Below are 21,247 nucleotides of genomic sequence, written 5' to 3' on the forward strand. Positions count from 1 at the left end.
TACCACTATCAGATTAGAGCCATAAAGGAGACTAGACATCTACCACCCCACTACTACTATCAGATTAGAGCCATAAAGGAGACTAGACATCTACCACCCCACTACTACTATCAGATTAGAGCCATAAGGGAGACTAGACATCTACCACCCCACTACTACTGTCAGATTAGAGCCATAAAGGAGACTAGACATCTACCACCTCACTACCACTATCAGATTAGAACCATAAAGGAGACTAGACATCTATCATCCCACTACCACTATCAGATTAGAGCCATAAAGGAGACTAGACATCTACCACAATCAGATTAGAGCCATAAAGGAGACTAGACATCTACCACCCCACTACCACTATCAGATTAAGGCCATAAAGGAGACTAGACATCTACCACTATCAGATTAGAGCCATAAAGGAGACTAGACATCTACCACTATCAGATTAGAGCCATAAAGGAGACTAGACATCTACCACCCCACTACCACTATCAGATTAGAGCCATAAAGAAGACTAGACATCTACCACCCCACTACCACTATCAGATTAGAGCCGAAAGGGAGAAATCTAAGACCCCACTACCACTACCAGATTAGAGCCATAAAGGAGACTAGACATCTACCACCCCACTACCACTATCAGATTAGAGCCATAAAGGAGACTAGACATCTAACACCCCACTACCACTACCAGATTAGAGCCATAAGGGAGACTAGACATCTACCACCCCACTACCACTATAAAATTAGAGCCATAAAGAAGACTAGACATCTACCACCCCACTACCACTATCAGATTAGAGCCGTAAGGGAGAAATCTAAGACCCCACTACCACTACCAGATTAGAGCCATAAGGGAGACTAGACATCTACCACCCCACTACCACTATCAAATTAGAGCCATAAAGGAGACTAGACATCTACCACCCCACTACCACTATCAGATTAGAGCCATAAAGGAGACTAGACATCTACCACCCCACTACCACTATCAGATTAGAGCCATAAAGGAGACTAGACATCTATCACCCCACTACCAATATCAGATTAGAGCCTTAAAGGAGACTAGACATCTACCACCCCACTACCACTATCAGATTAGAGCCATAAAGGAGACTCGACATCTACCACTATCAGATTAGAGCCATAAAGGAGACTACACATCTACCACCCCACTACTACTATCAGATTAGAGCCATACGGGAGACTAGACATCTACCACCCCACTACTACTGTCAGATTAGAGCCATAAAGGAGACTAGACATCTACCACCTCACTGCCGCTATCAGATTAGAACCATAAAGGAGACTAGACATCTATCATCCCACTACCACTATCAGATTAGAGCCATAAAGGAGACTAGACATCTACCACTATCAGATTAGAGCCATAAAGGAGACTAGACATCTATCACCCCACTACCACTATCAGATTAGAGCCATAAAGGAGACTAGACATCTACCACCTCACTACCACTATCAGATTAGAGCCATAAGGAGACTAGACATCTACCACCCCACTACCACTATCAGAGTATAGCCATAAAGGAGACTAGACATCTACCACTATCAGATTAGAGCCATAAAGGAGACTAGACATCTACCACCCCACTACTACTATCAGATTAGAGCCATAAAGGAGACTAGACATCTACCACCCCACTACTACTATCAGATTAGAGCCATAAGGGAGACTAGACATCTACCACCCCACTACTACTGTCAGATTAGAGCCATAAAGGAGACTAGACATCTACCACCTCACTACCACTATCAGATTAGAACCATAAAGGAGACTAGACATCTATCATCCCACTACCACTATCAGATTAGAGCCATAAAGGAGACTAGACATCTACCACTATCAGATTAGAGCCATAAAGGAGACTAGACATCTACCACCCCACTACCACTATCAGATTAAGGCCATAAAGGAGACTAGACATCTACCACTATCAGATTAGAGCCATAAAGGAGACTAGACATCTACCACTATCAGATTAGAGCCATAAAGGAGACTAGACATCTACCACCCCACTACCACTATCAGATTAGAGCCATAAAGAAGACTAGACATCTACCACCCCACTACCACTATCAGATTAGAGCCGAAAGGGAGAAATCTAAGACCCCACTACCACTACCAGATTAGAGCCATAAAGGAGACTAGACATCTACCACCCCAATACCACTATCAGATTAGAGCCATAAAGGAGACTAGACATCTAACACCCCACTACCACTACCAGATTAGAGCCATAAGGGAGGCTAGACATCTACCACCCCACTACCACTATCAAATTAGAGCCATAAAGAAGACTAGACATCTACCACCCCACTACCACTATCAGATTAGAGCCGTAAGGGAGAAATCTAAGACCCCACTACCACTACCAGATTAGAGCCATAAGGGAGACTAGACATCTACCACCCACTACCACTATCAAATTAGAGCCATAAAGGAGACTAGACATCTACCACCCCACTACCACTATCAGATTAGAGCCATAAAGGAGACTAGACATCTACCACCCCACTACCACTATCAGATTAGAGCCATAAAGGAGACTAGACATCTATCACCCCACTACCAATATCAGATTAGAGCCATAAAGGAGACTAGACATCTACCACCCCACTACCACTATCAGATTAGAGCCATAAAGGAGACTCGACATCTACCACTATCAGATTAGAGCCATAAAGGAGACTACACATCTACCACCCCACTACTACTATCAGATTAGAGCCATACGGGAGACTAGACATCTACCACCCCACTACTACTGTCAGATTAGAGCCATAAAGGAGACTAGACATCTACCACCTCACTGCCGCTATCAGATTAGAACCATAAAGGAGACTAGACATCTATCATCCCACTACCACTATCAGATTAGAGCCATAAAGGAGACTAGACATCTACCACTATCAGATTAGAGCCATAAAGGAGACTAGACATCTATCACCCCACTACCACTATCAGATTAGAGCCATAAAGGAGACTAGACATCTACCACCTCACTACCACTATCAGATTAGAGCCATAAGGAGACTAGACATCTACCACCCCACTACCACTATCAGAGTATAGCCATAAAGGAGACTAGACATCTACCACTATCAGATTAGAGCCATAAAGGAGACTAGACATCTACCACCCCACTACTACTATCAGATTAGAGCCATAAAGGAGACTAGACATCTACCACCCCACTACTACTATCAGATTAGAGCCATAAGGGAGACTAGACATCTACCACCCCACTACTACTGTCAGATTAGAGCCATAAAGGAGACTAGACATCTACCACCTCACTACCACTATCAGATTAGAACCATAAAGGAGACTAGACATCTATCATCCCACTACCACTATCAGATTAGAGCCATAAAGGAGACTAGACATCTACCACTATCAGATTAGAGCCATAAAGGAGACTAGACATCTACCACCCCACTACCACTATCAGATTAAGGCCATAAAGGAGACTAGACATCTACCACTATCAGATTAGAGCCATAAAGGAGACTAGACATCTACCACTATCAGATTAGAGCCATAAAGGAGACTAGACATCTACCACCCCACTACCACTATCAGATTAGAGCCATAAAGAAGACTAGACATCTACCACCCCACTACCACTATCAGATTAGAGCCGAAAGGGAGAAATCTAAGACCCCACTACCACTACCAGATTAGAGCCATAAAGGAGACTAGACATCTACCACCCCAATACCACTATCAGATTAGAGCCATAAAGGAGACTAGACATCTAACACCCCACTACCACTACCAGATTAGAGCCATAAGGGAGGCTAGACATCTACCACCCCACTACCACTATCAAATTAGAGCCATAAAGAAGACTAGACATCTACCACCCCACTACCACTATCAGATTAGAGCCGTGAGGGAGAAATCTAAGACCCCACTACCACTACCAGATTAGAGCCATAAGGGAGACTAGACATCTACCACCCCACTACCACTATCAAATTAGAGCCATAAAGGAGACTAGACATCTACCACCCCACTACCACTATCAGATTAGAGCCATAAAGGAGACTAGACATCTATCACCCCACTACCAATATCAGATTAGAGCCATAAAGGAGACTAGACATCTACCACCCCACTACCACTATCAGATTAGAGCCATAAAGGAGACTCGACATCTACCACTATCAGATTAGAGCCATAAAGGAGACTACACATCTACCACCCCACTACTACTATCAGATTAGAGCCATACGGGAGACTAGACATCTACCACCCCACTACTACTGTCAGATTAGAGCCATAAAGGAGACTAGACATCTACCACCTCACTGCCGCTATCAGATTAGAACCATAAAGGAGACTAGACATCTATCATCCCACTACCACTATCAGATTAGAGCCATAAAGGAGACTAGACATCTACCACTATCAGATTAGAGCCATAAAGGAGACTAGACATCTACCACCTCACTACCGCTATCAGATTAGAACCATAAAGGAGACTAGACATCTATCATCCCACTACCACTATCAGATTAGAGCCATAAAGGAGTCTAGACATCTACCACTATCAGATTAGAGCCATAAAGGAGACTAGACATCTACCACTATCAGATTAGAGCCATAAAGGAGACTAGACATCTATCACCCCACTACCACTATCAGATTAGAGCCATAAAGGAGACTAGACATCTACCACCCCACTACCACTATCAGATTAGAGCCATAAAGGAGACTAGACATCTACCACCTCACTACCACTATCAGATTAGAGCCATAAGGAGACTAGACATCTACCACCCCACTACCACTATCAGAGTATAGCCATAAAGGAGACTAGACATCTACCACTATCAGATTAGAGCCATAAAGGAGACTAGACATCTACCACCCCACTACTACTATCAGATTAGAGCCATAAAGGAGACTAGACATCTACCACCCCACTACTACTATCAGATTAGAGCCATAAGGGAGACTAGACATCTACCACCCCACTACTACTGTCAGATTAGAGCCATAAAGGAGACTAGACATCTACCACCTCACTACCACTATCAGATTAGAACCATAAAGGAGACTAGACATCTATCATCCCACTACCACTATCAGATTAGAGCCATAAAGGAGACTAGACATCTACCACTATCAGATTAGAGCCATAAAGGAGACTAGACATCTACCACCCCACTACCACTATCAGATTAAGGCCATAAAGGAGACTAGACATCTACCACTATCAGATTAGAGCCATAAAGGAGACTAGACATCTACCACTATCAGATTAGAGCCATAAAGGAGACTAGACATCTACCACCCCACTACCACTATCAGATTAGAGCCATAAAGAAGACTAGACATCTACCACCCCACTACCACTATCAGATTAGAGCCGAAAGGGAGAAATCTAAGACCCCACTACCACTACCAGATTAGAGCCATAAAGGAGACTAGACATCTACCACCCCAATACCACTATCAGATTAGAGCCATAAAGGAGACTAGACATCTAACACCCCACTACCACTATCAGATTAGAGCCATAAGGGAGACTAGACATCTACCACCCCACTACCACTATAAAATTAGAGCCATAAAGAAGACTAGACATCTACCACCCCACTACCACTATCAGATTAGAGCCGTAAGGGAGAAATCTAAGACCCCACTACCACTACCAGATTAGAGCCATAAGGGAGACTAGACATCTACCACCCCACTACCACTATCAAATTAGAGCCATAAGGGAGACTAGACATCTACCACCCCACTACCACTATCAGATTAGAGCCATAAAGGAGACTAGACATCTATCACCCCACTACCACTATCAGATTAGAGCCATAAAGGAGACTAGACATCTAAAACCCCACTACCACTATCAGATTAGAGCCATAAAGGAGACTCGACATCTACCACTATCAGATTAGAGCCATAAAGGAGACTACACATCTACCACCCCACTACCACTATCAGATTAGAGCCATACGGGAGACTAGACATCTACCACCCCACTACCACTATCAGATTAGAGCCATAAAGGAGCCTAGACATCTACCACCTCACTGCCGCTATCAGATTAGAACCATGAAGGAGACTAGACATCTATCATCCCACTACCACTATCAGATTAGAGCCATAAAGGAGACTAGACATCTACCACTATCAGATTAGAGCCATAAAGGAGACTAGACATCTATCACCCCACTACCACTATCAGATTAGAGCCATAAAGGAGACTAGACATCTACCACCTCACTACCACTATCAAATTAGAGCCATAAAGAAGACTAGACATCTACCACCCCACTACCACTATCAGATTAGAGCCGTAAGGGAGAAATCTAAGACCCCACTACCACTACCAGATTAGAGCCATAAGGGAGACTAGACATCTACCACCCACTACCACTATCAAATTAGAGCCATAAAGGAGACTAGACATCTACCACCCCACTACCACTATCAGATTAGAGCCATAAAGGAGACTAGACATCTACCACCCCACTACCACTATCAGATTAGAGCCATAAAGGAGACTACACATCTACCACCCCACTACTACTATCAGATTAGAGCCATACGGGAGACTAGACATCTACCACCCCACTACTACTGTCAGATTAGAGCCATAAAGGAGACTAGACATCTACCACCTCACTGCCGCTATCAGATTAGAACCATAAAGGAGACTAGACATCTATCATCCCACTACCACTATCAGATTAGAGCCATAAAGGAGACTAGACATCTACCACTATCAGATTAGAGCCATAAAGGAGACTAGACATCTATCACCCCACTACCACTATCAGATTAGAGCCATAAAGGAGACTAGACATCTACCACCTCACTACCACTATCAGATTAGAGCCATAAGGAGACTAGACATCTACCACCCCACTACCACTATCAGAGTATAGCCATAAAGGAGACTAGACATCTACCACTATCAGATTAGAGCCATAAAGGAGACTAGACATCTACCACCCCACTACTACTATCAGATTAGAGCCATAAAGGAGACTAGACATCTACCACCCCACTACTACTATCAGATTAGAGCCATAAGGGAGACTAGACATCTACCACCCCACTACTACTGTCAGATTAGAGCCATAAGGGAGACTAGACATCTACCACCTCACTACCACTATCAGATTAGAACCATAAAGGAGACTAGACATCTATCATCCCACTACCACTATCAGATTAGAGCCATAAAGGAGACTAGACATCTACCACCTCACTACCACTATCAGATTAGAGCCATAAGGAGACTAGACATCTACCACCCCACTACCACTATCAGAGTATAGCCATAAAGGAGACTAGACATCTACCACTATCAGATTAGAGCCATAAAGGAGACTAGACATCTACCACCCCACTACTACTATCAGATTAGAGCCATAAAGGAGACTAGACATCTACCACCCCACTACTACTATCAGATTAGAGCCATAAGGGAGACTAGACATCTACCACCCCACTACTACTGTCAGATTAGAGCCATAAAGGAGACTAGACATCTACCACCTCACTACCACTATCAGATTAGAACCATAAAGGAGACTAGACATCTATCATCCCACTACCACTATCAGATTAGAGCCATAAAGGAGACTAGACATCTACCACTTTCAGATTAGAGCCATAAAGGAGACTAGACATCTACCACCCCACTACCACTATCAGATTAAGGCCATAAAGGAGACTAGACATCTACCACTATCAGATTAGAGCCATAAAGGAGACTAGACATCTACCACTATCATATTAGAACAATAAAGGAGACTAGACATCTACCACCCCACTACCACTATCAGATTAGAGCCATAAAGAAGACTAGACATCTACCACCCCACTACCACTATCAGATTAGAGCCGAAAGGGAGAAATCTAAGACCCCACTACCACTACCAGATTAGAGCCATAAAGGAGACTAGACATCTAACACCCCACTACCACTACCAGATTAGAGCCATAAGGGAGACTAGACATCTACCACCCCACTACCACTATAAAATTAGAGCCATAAAGAAGACTAGACATCTACCACCCCACTACCACTATCAGATTAGAGCCGTAAGGGAGAAATCTAAGACCCCACTACCACTACCAGATTAGAGCCATAAGGGAGACTAGACATCTACCACCCCACTACCACTATCAAATTAGAGCCATAAAGGAGACTAGACATCTACCACCCCACTACCACTATCAGATTAGAGCCATAAAGGAGACTAGACATCTATCACCCCACTACCAATATCAGATTAGAGCCATAAAGGAGACTAGACATCTACCACCCCACTACCACTATCAGATTAGAGCCATAAAGGAGACTCGACATCACCCCACTACCACTATCAGATTAGAGCCATAAAGGAGACTACACATCTACCACCCCACTACTACTATCAGATTAGAGCCATACGGGAGACTAGACATCTACCACCCCACTACTACTGTCAGATTAGAGCCATAAAGGAGACTAGACATCTACCACCTCACTGCCGCTATCAGATTAGAACCATAAAGGAGACTAGACATCTATCATCCCACTACCACTATCAGATTAGAGCCATAAAGGAGACTAGACATCTACCACTATCAGATTAGAGCCATAAAGGAGACTAGACATCTATCACCCCACTACCACTATCAGATTAGAGCCATAAAGGAGACTAGACATCTACCACCTCACTACCACTATCAAATTAGAGCCATAAAGAAGACTAGACATCTACCACCCCACTACCACTATCAGATTAGAGCCGTAAGGGAGAAATCTAAGACCCCACTACCACTACCAGATTAGAGCCATAAGGGAGACTAGACATCTACCACCCACTACCACTATCAAATTAGAGCCATAAAGGAGACTAGACATCTACCACCCCACTACCACTATCAGATTAGAGCCATAAAGGAGACTAGACATCTACCACCCCACTACCACTATCAGATTAGAGCCATAAAGGAGACTACACATCTACCACCCCACTACTACTATCAGATTAGAGCCATACGGGAGACTAGACATCTACCACCCCACTACTACTGTCAGATTAGAGCCATAAAGGAGACTAGACATCTACCACCTCACTGCCGCTATCAGATTAGAACCATAAAGGAGACTAGACATCTATCATCCCACTACCACTATCAGATTAGAGCCATAAAGGAGACTAGACATCTACCACTATCAGATTAGAGCCATAAAGGAGACTAGACATCTATCACCCCACTACCACTATCAGATTAGAGCCATAAAGGAGTATAGACATCTACCACCTCACTACCACTATCAGATTAGAGCCATAAGGAGACTAGACATCTACCACCCCACTACCACTATCAGAGTATAGCCATAAAGGAGACTAGACATCTACCACTATCAGATTAGAGCCATAAAGGAGACTAGACATCTACCACCCCACTACTACTATCAGATTAGAGCCATAAAGGAGACTAGACATCTACCACCCCACTACTACTATCAGATTAGAGCCATAAGGGAGACTAGACATCTACCACCCCACTACTACTGTCAGATTAGAGCCATAAAGGAGACTAGACATCTACCACCTCACTACCACTATCAGATTAGAACCATAAAGGAGACTAGACATCTAGCATCCCACTACCACTATCAGATTAGAGCCATAAAGGAGACTAGACATCTACCACTATCAGATTAGAGCCATAAAGGAGACTAGACATCTACCACCCCACTACCACTATCAGATTAAGGCCATAAAGGAGACTAGACATCTACCACTATCAGATTAGAGCCATAAAGGAGACTAGACATCTACCACTATCAGATTAGAGCCATAAAGGAGACTAGACATCTACCACCCCACTACCACTATCAGATTAGAGCCATAAAGAAGACTAGACATCTACCACCCCACTACCACTATCAGATTAGAGCCGAAAGGGAGAAATCTAAGACCCCACTACCACTACCAGATTAGAGCCATAAAGGAGACTAGACATCTACCACCCCAATACCACTATCAGATTAGAGCCATAAAGGAGACTAGACATCTAACACCCCACTACCACTATCAGATTAGAGCCATAAGGGAGACTAGACATCTACCACCCCACTACCACTATCAGATTAGAGCCATAAAGAAGACTAGACATCTACCACCCCACTACCACTATCAGATTAGAGCCGTAAGGGAGAAATCTAAGACCCCACTACCACTACCAGATTAGAGCCATAAGGGAGACTAGACATCTACCACCCCACTACCACTATCAAATTAGAGCCATAAAGGAGACTAGACATCTACCACCCCACTACCACTATCAGATTAGAGCCATAAAGGAGACTAGACATCTATCACCCCACTACCAATATCAGATTAGAGCCATAAAGGAGACTAGACATCTACCACCCCACTACCACTATCAGATTAGAGCCATAAAGGAGACTCGACATCTACCACTATCAGATTAGAGCCATAAAGGAGACTACACATCTACCACCCCACTACTACTATCAGATTAGAGCCATACGGGAGACTAGACATCTACCACCCCACTACTACTGTCAGATTAGAGCCATAAAGGAGACTAGACATCTACCACCTCACTGAAGCTATCAGATTAGAACCATAAAGGAGACTAGACATCTATCATCCCACTACCACTATCAGATTAGAGCCATAAAGGAGACTAGACATCTACCACTATCAGATTAGAGCCATAAAGGAGACTAGACATCTATCACCCCACTACCACTATCAGATTAGAGCCATAAAGGAGACTAGACATCTACCACCTCACTACCACTATCAGATTAGAGCCATAAGGAGACTAGACATCTACCACCCCACTACCACTATCAGAGTATAGCCATAAAGGAGACTAGACATCTACCACTATCAGATTAGAGCCATAAAGGAGACTAGACATCTACCACCCCACTACTACTACTATCAGATTAGAGCCATAAAGGAGACTAGACATCTACCACCCCACTACTACTATCAGATTAGAGCCATAAGGGAGACTAGACATCTACTACCTCACTACTACTGTCAGATTAGAGCCATAAAGGAGACTAGACATCTACCACCTCACTACCACTATCAGATTAGAACCATAAAGGAGACTAGTCATCTATCATCCCACTACCACTATCAGATTAGAGCCATAAAGGAGACTAGACATCTACCACTATCAGATTAGAGCCATAAAGGAGACTAGACATCTACCAACCGACTACCACTATCAGATTAAGGCCATAAAGGAGACTAGACATCTACCACTATCAGATTAGAGCCATAAAGGAGACTAGACATCTACCACTATCAGATTAGAGCCATAAAGTAGACTAGACATCTACCACCCCACTACCACTATCAGATTAGAGCCATAAAGAAGACTAGACATCTACCACCCCACTACCACTATCAGATTAGAGCCGAAAAGGAGAAATCTAAGACCCCACTACCACTACCAGATTAGAGCCATAAAGGAGACTAGACATCTACCACCCCAATACCACTATCAGATTAGAGCCATAAAGGAGACTAGACATCTATCACCCCACTACTACTATCAGATTAGAGCCATAAGGGAGACTAGACATCTACCACCCCACTACCACTATCAGATTAGAGCCATAAAGGAGACTAGACATCTACCACCCCACTACTACTATCAGATTAGAGCCATAAGGGAGACTAGACATCTACCACCACACTACTACTGTCAGATTAGAGCCATAAAGGAGACTAGACATCTACCACCTCACTACCGCTATCAGATTAGAACCATAAAGGAGACTAGACATCTATCATCCCACTACCACTATCAGATTAGAGCCATAAAGGAGACTAGACATCTACCACTATCAGATTAGAGCCATGAAGGAGATTACACATCTATCACCCCACTACCACTATCAGATTAGAGCCATAAAGGAGACTAGACATCTACCACCCCACTACCACTATCAGATTAGAGCCATAAGGCGACTAGACATCTACCACCCCACTACCACTATCAGAGTATAGCCATAAGGAGACTAGACATCTACCACTATCAGATTAGAGCCATAAAGGAGACTAGACATCTACCACCCCACTACTACTATCAGATTAGAGCCATAAGGGAGACTAGACATCTACCACCCCACTACCACTATCAGATTAGAGCCATAAAGGAGACTAGACATCTACCACCCCACTACCACTATCAGATTAGAGCCATAAAGGAGACTAGACATCTACCACCCCACTACTACTGTCAGATTAGAGCCATAAGGGAGACTAGACATCTAACACCCCACTACTACTGTCAGATTAGAGCCATAAAGGAGACTAGACATCTACCACCTCACTACCACTATCAGATTAGAACCATAAAGGAGACTAGACATCTACCACTATCAGATTAGAGCCATAAAGGAGACTAGACATCTACCACCCCACTACCACTATCAGATTAAGGCCATAAAGGAGACTAGACATCTACCACTATCAGATTAGAGCCATAAAGGAGACTAGACATCTACCACCCCACTACCACTATCAGATTAGAGCCATAAAGAAGACTAGACATCTACCACCCCACTACCACTATCAGATTAGAGCCGAAAGGGGAAAATCTAAGACCCCACTACCACTACCAGATTAGAGCCATAAAGGAGACTAGACATCTACCACCCCAATACCACTATCAGATTAGAGCCATAAAGGAGACTAGACATCTATCACCCCACTACTACTATCAGATTAGAGCCATAAAGGAGACTAGACATCTACCACCCCACTACCACTATCAGATTAGAGCCATAAAGGAGACTAGACATCTACCACCTCACTACCATTATCAGATTAGAGCCATAAAGGAGATTAGACATCTATCACCCCACTACCACTATCAGATTAGAGCCATACGGGAGACTAGACATCTACCACCCCACTACTACTGTCAGATTAGAGCCATAAAGGAGACTAGACATCTACCACCTCACTGCCGCTATCAGATTAGAACCATAAAGGAGACTAGACATCTATCATCCCACTACCACTATCAGATTAGAGCCATAAAGGAGACTAGACATCTACCACTATCAGATTAGAGCCATAAAGGAGACTAGACATCTATCACCCCACTACTACTATCAGATTAGAGCCATAAAGGAGACTAGACATCTACCACCTCACTACCACTATCAGATTAGAGCCATAAGGAGACTAGACATCTACCACCCCACTACCACTATCAGAGTATAGCCATAAAGGAGACTAGACATCTACCACTATCAGATTAGAGCCATAAAGGAGACTAGACATCTACCACCCCACTACTACTACTATCAGATTAGAGCCATAAAGGAGACTAGACATCTACCACCCCACTACTACTATAAGATTAGAGCCATAAGGGAGACTAGACATCTACCACCTCACTACCACTATCAGATTAGAACCATAAAGGAGACTAGACATCTATCATCCCACTACCACTATCAGATTAGAGCCATAAAGGAGACTAGACATCTACCACTATCAGATTAGAGCCATAAAGGAGACTAGACATCTACCACCCGACTACCACTATCAGATTAAGGCCATAAAGGAGACTAGACATCTACCACTATCAGATTAGAGCCATAAAGGAGACTAGACATCTACCACTATCAGATTAGAGCCATAAAGGAGACTAGACATCTACCACCCCACTACCACTATCAGATTAGAGCCATAAAGAAGACTAGACATCTACCACCCCACTACCACTATCAGATTAAGGCCATAAAGGAGACTAGACATCTACCACTATCAGATTAGAGCCATAAAGGAGACTAGACATCTACCACCCCACTACCACTATCAGATTAGAGCCATAAAGAAGACTAGACATCTACCACCCCACTACCACTATCAGATTAGAGCCGAAAGGGGAAAATCTAAGACCCCACTACCACTACCAGATTAGAGCCATAAAGGAGACTAGACATCTACCACCCCAATACCACTATCAGATTAGAGCCATAAAGGAGACTAGACATCTATCACCACACTACTACTATCAGATTAGAGCCATAAAGGAGATTAGACATCTACCACCCCACTACCACTATCAGATTAGAGCCATAAAGGAGACTAGACATCTACCACCTCACTACCATTATCAGATTAGAGCCATAAAGGAGATTAGACATCTATCACCCCACTACCACTATCAGATTAGAGCCATAACGGAGACTAGATATCTACCACCCCACTTCCACTATCAGATTAGGGCCATACAGGAGACTAGACATCTACCACCCCATTACCACTATCAGATTAGAGCCATAAAGGGGACTAGACATCTACCACCACTACCACTATCAGATTAGAGTCATAAAGGAGACTAGACATCTACCACTATCAGATTAGAGCCATAAAGGAGACTAGACATCTACCACCCCACTAGTACTATCAGATTAGAGCCATAAAGGACACTAGACATCGACCACCCCACTACCACTATCAGATTAGAGCCATACGGGAGAAATCTACCACCCCACTACCACTACCAGATTAGAGCCATAAGGGAGACTAGACATCTACCACCCCACTACCACTATCAGATTAGAGCCATAAAGGAGACTAGACATCTACCACCCCAATACCACTATCAGATTAGAGCCATAAAGGAGACTAGACATCTATCACCCCACTACCACTATCAGATTAGAGCCATAAAGGAGAGTAGACATCTATCACCCCACTACCACTATCAGATTAGAGCCATAAGGGAGACTAGATATCTACCACCCCACTACCACTATCAGATTAGAGCCATACAGGAGACTAGACATTTACCACTATCAGATTAGAGCCATAAAGGAGACTAGACATCTACCACCCCACTACCACTATCAGATTAGAGCCATAAAGGGGACTAGACATCTATCACCCCACTACCAATATCAGATTAGAGCCATAAAGGAGACTAGACATCTACCACCCCACTACCACTATCAGATTAGAGCCATAAAGGAGACTCGACATCTACCACGATCAGATTAGAGCCATAAAGGAGACTAGACATCTACCACCCCACTACCACTATCAGATTAGAGCCATAAAGGAGACTAGACATCTACCACCCCACTACTACTATCAGATTAGAGCCATAAGGGAGACTAGACATCTACCACCCCACTACTACTGTCAGATTAGAGCCATAAAGGACACTAGACATCGACCACCCCACTACCACTATCAGATTAGAGCCATAAGGGAGAAATCTACCACCCCACTACCACTACCAGATTAGAGCCATAAGGGAGACTAGACATCTACCACCCCACTACCACTATCAGATTAGAGCCATAAAGGAGACTAGACATCTACCACCCCACTACTACTATCAGATTAGAGCCATAAAGGAGATTAGACATCTACCACCCCACTACCACTATCAGATTAGAGCCATAAAGGAGACTAGACATCTACCACCTCACTACCATTATCAGATTAGAGCCATAAAGGAGATTAGACATCTATCACCCCACTACCACTATCAGATTAGAGCCATAACGGAGACTAGATATCTACCACCCCACTTCCACTATCAGATTAGAGCCATACAGGAGACTAGACATCTACCACCCCATTACCACTATCAGATTAGAGCCATAAAGGAGACTAGACATCTACCACCACTACCACTATCAGATTAGAGTCATAAAGGAGACTAGACATCTACCACTATCAGATTAGAGCCATAAAGGAGACTAGACATCTACCACCCCACTAGTACTATCAGATTAGAGCCATAAAGGACACTAGACATCGACCACCCCACTACCACTATCAGATTAGAGCCATACGGGAGAAATCTACCACCCCACTACCACTACCAGATTAGAGCCATAAGGGAGACTAGACATCTACCACCCCACTACCACTATCAGATTAGAGCCATAAAGGAGACTAGACATCTACCACCCCAATACCACTATCAGATTAGAGCCATAAAGGAGACTAGACATCTATCACCCCACTACTACTATCAGATTAGAGCCATAAAGGAGACTAGACATCTATCACCCCACTACCACTATCAGATTAGAGCCATAAGGGAGACTAGATATCTACCACCCCACTACCACTATCAGATTAGAGCCATACAGGAGACTAGACATTTACCACTATCAGATTAGAGCCATAAAGGAGACTAGACATCTACCACCCCACTACCACTATCAGATTAGAGCCATAAAAGGGACTAGACATCTATCACCCCACTACCAATATCAGATTAGAGCCATAAAGGAGACTAGACATCTACCACCCCACTACCACTATCAGATTAGAGCCATAAAGGAGACTCGACATCTACCACTATCAGATTAGAGCCATAAAGGAGACTAGACATCTACCACCCCACTACCACTATCAGATTAGAGCCATAAAGGAGACTAGACATCTACCACCCCACTACTACTATCAGATTAGAGCCATAAGGGAGACTAGACATCTACCACCCCACTACTACTGTCAGATTAGAGCCATAAAGGACACTAGACATCGACCACCCCACTACCACTATCAGATTAGAGCCATAAGGGAGAAATCTACCACCCCACTACCACTACCAGATTAGAGCCATAAGGGAGACTAGACATCTACCACCCCACTACCACTATCAGATTAGAGCCATAAAGGAGACTAGACATCTACCACCCCAATACCACTATCAGATTAGAGCCATAAAGGAGACTAGACATCTATCACCCCACTACTACTATCAGATTAGAGCCATAAAGGAGACTAGACATCTATCACCCCACTACTACTATCAGATTAGAGCCATACAGGAGACTAGACATTTACCACTATCAGATTAGAGCCATAAAGGAGACTAGACATCTACCACCCCACTACCACTATCAGATTAGAGCCATAAAGGGGACTAGACATCTATCACCCCACTACCAATATCAGATTAGAGCCATAAAGGAGACTAGACATCTACCACCCCACTACCACTATCAGATTAGAGCCATAAAGGAGACTCGACATCTACCACTATCAGATTAGAGCCATAAAGGAGACTAGACATCTACCACCCCACTACCACTATCAGATTAGAGCCATAAAGGAGACTAGACATCTACCACCCCACTACTACTATCAGATTAGAGCCATAAGGGAGACTAGACATCTACCACCCCACTACCACTATCAGATTAGAGCCATAAAGGAGACTAGACATCTACCACCCCACTACCACTATCAGATTAGAGCCATAAAGGAGACTCGACATCTACCACTATCAGATTAGAGCCATAAAGGAGACTAGACATCTATCACCCCACTACTACTATCAGATTAGAGCCATAAAGGAGATTAGACATCTACCACCCCACTACCACTATCAGATTAGAGCCATAAAGGAGACTAGACATCTACCACCTCACTACCATTATCAGATTAGAGCCATAAAGGAGACTAGACATCTATCACCCCACTACCACTATCAGATTAGAGCCATAACGGAGACTAGACATCTACCACCCCACTACCACTATCAGATTAGAGCCATACAGGAGACTAGACATCTACCACCCCATTACCACTATCAGATTAGAGCCATAAAGGAGACTAGACATCTACCACCACTACCACTATCAGATTAGAGTCATAAAGGAGACTAGACATCTACCCCTATCAGATTAGAGCCATAAAGGAGAATAGACATCTACCACCCCACTAGTACTATCAGATTAGAGCCATAAAGGACACTAGACATCGACCACCCCACTACCACTATCAGATTAGAGCCATACGGGAGAAATCTACCACCCCACTACCACTACCAGATTAGAGCCATAAGGGAGACTAGACATCTACCACCCCACTACCACTATCAGATTAGAGCCATAAAGGAGACTAGACATCTACCACCCCAATACCACTATCAGATTAGAGCCATAAAGGAGACTAGACATCTATCACCCCACTACACTATCAGATTAGAGCCATAAAGGAGACTAGACATCTATCGCCCCACTACCACTATCAGATTAGAGCCATAAAGGAGACTAGACATCTACCACCCCACTACCACTATCAGATTAGAGCCATAAAGGAGACTAGACATTTACCACTATCAGATTAGAGCCATAAAGGAGACTAGACATCTACCACCCCACTACCACTATCAGATTAGAGCCATAAAGGGGACTAGACATCTATCACCCCACTACCAATATCAGATTAGAGCCATAAAGGAGACTAGACATCTACCACCCCACTACCACTATCAGATTAGAGCCATAAAGGAGACTCGACATCTATCACCCCACTACCACTATCAGATTAGAGGCATAAAGGAGACTAGACATCTACCACCCCACTACCACTATCAGATTAGAGCCATAAAGGAGACTAGACATCTACCACCCCACTACTACTATCAGATTAGAGCCATAAAGGAGACTAGACATCTACCACCCCACTACTACTGTCAGATTAGAGCCATAAAGGAGACTAGACATCGACCACCCCACTACCACTATCAGATTAGAGCCATAAAGGAGAGAGACATCTATCACCCCACTACCACTACCAGATTAGAGCCATAAGGGAGACTAGACATCTACCACCCCACTACCACTATCAGATTAGAGCCATAAAGGAGACTAGACATCTATCACCCCACTACTACTATCAGATTAGAGCCATAAAGGAGATTAGACATCTACCACCCCACTACCACTATCAGATTAGAGCCATAAAGGAGACTAGACATCTACCACCCCACTACCACTATCAGATTAGAGCCATAAAGGAGATTAGACATCTATCACCCCACTACCACTATCAGATTAGAGCCATAACGGAGACTAGATATCTACCACCCCACTTCCACTATCAGATTAGAGCCATACAGGAGACTAGACATCTACCACCCCATTACCACTATCAGATTAGAGCCATAAAGGAGACTAGACATCTACCACCACTACCACTATCAGATTAGAGTCATAAAGGAGACTAGACATCTACCACTATCAGATTAGAGCCATAAAGGAGACTAGACATCTACCACCCCACTAGTACTATCAGATTAGAGCCATAAAGGACACTAGACATCGACCACCCCACTACCACTATCAGATTAGAGCCATACGGGAGAAATCTACCACCCCACTACCAGTACCAGATTAGAGCCATAAGGGAGACTAGACATCTACCACCCCACTACCACTATCAGATTAGAGCCATAAAGGAGACTAGACATCTACCACCCCAATACCACTATCAGATTAGAGCCATAAAGGAGACTAGACATCTATCACCCCACTACTACTATCAGATTAGAGCCATAAAGGAGACTAGACATCTATCACCCCACTACCACTATCAGATTAGAGCCATAAGGGAGACTAGATATCTACCACCCCACTACCACTATCAGATTAGAGCCATACAGGAGACTAGACATTTACCACTATCAGATTAGAGCCATAAAGGAGACTAGACATCTACCACCCCACTACCACTATCAGATTAGAGCCATAAAAGGGACTAGACATCTACCACCCCACTACCACTATCAGATTAGAGCCATGAAGGAGACTAGACATCTACCACCCCACTACCACTATCAGATTAGAGCCATAAAGGAGACTCGACATCTACCACTATCAGATTAGAGCCATAAAGGAGACTAGACATCTACCACCCCACTACCACTATCAGATTAGAGCCATAAAGGAGACTAGACATCTACCACCCCACTACTACTATCAGATTAGAGCCATAAGGGAGACTAGACATCTACCACCCCACTACTACTGTCAGATTAGAGCCATAAAGGACACTAGACATCGACCACCCCACTACCACTATCAGATTAGAGCCATAAGGGAGAAATCTACCACCCCACTACCACTACCAGATTAGAGCCATAAGGGAGACTAGACATCTACCACCCCACTACCACTATCAGATTAGAGCCATAAAGGAGACTAGACATCTACCACCCCAATACCACTATCAGATTAGAGCCATAAAGGAGACTAGACATCTATCACCCCACTACCACTATCAGATTAGAGCCATAAAGGAGACTAGACATCTATCACCCCACTACTACTATCAGATTAGAGCCATACAGGAGACTAGACATTTACCACTATCAGATTAGAGCCATAAAGGAGACTAGACATCTACCACCCCACTACCACTATCAGATTAGAGCCATAAAGGGGACTAGACATCTATCACCCCACTACCAATATCAGATTAGAGCCATAAAGGAGACTAGACATCTACCACCCCACTACCACTATCAGATTAGAGCCATAAAGGAGACTCGACATCTACCACTATCAGATTAGAGCCATAAAGGAGACTAGACATCTACCACCCCACTACCACTATCAGATTAGAGCCATAAAGGAGACTAGACATCTATCACCCCACTACTACTATCAGATTAGAGCCATAAAGGAGACTAGACATCTACCACCTCACTACCACTATCAGATTAGAGTCATAAGGAGACTAGACATCTACCACCCCACTACCACTATCAGAGTATAGCCATAAAGGAGACTAGACATCTACCACTATCAGATTAGAGCCATAAAGGAGACTAGACATCTACCACCCCACTACTACTACTATCAGATTAGAGCCATAAAGGAGACTAGACATCTACCACCCCACTACTAGTATAAGATTAGAGCCATAAGGGAGACTAGACATCTACCACCTCACTACCACTATCAGATTAGAACCATAAAGGAGACTAGACATCTATCATCCCACTACCACTATCAGATTAGAGCCATAAAGGAGACTAGACATCTACCACTATCAGATTAGAGCCATAAAGGAGACTAGACATCTACCACCCGACTACCACTATCAGATTAAGGCCATAAAGGAGACTAGACATCTACCACTATCAGATTAGAGCCATAAAGGAGACTAGACATCTACCACTATCAGATTAGAGCCATAAAGGAGACTAGACATCTACCACCCCACTACCACTATCAGATTAGAGCCATAAAGAAGACTAGACATCTACCACCCCACTACCACTATCAGATTAGAGCCGAAAAGGAGAAATCTAAGACCCCACTACCACTACCAGATTAGAGCCATAAAGGAGACTAGACATCTACCACCCCAATACCACTATCAGATTAGAGCCATAAAGGAGACTAGACATCTATCACCCCACTACTACTAT

The sequence above is a fragment of the Salvelinus alpinus genome, chromosome 19, assembly GCF_045679555.1.
Source record: "Salvelinus alpinus chromosome 19, SLU_Salpinus.1, whole genome shotgun sequence".
In the NCBI taxonomy this organism is placed as follows: Eukaryota; Metazoa; Chordata; class Actinopteri; order Salmoniformes; family Salmonidae; genus Salvelinus; species Salvelinus alpinus.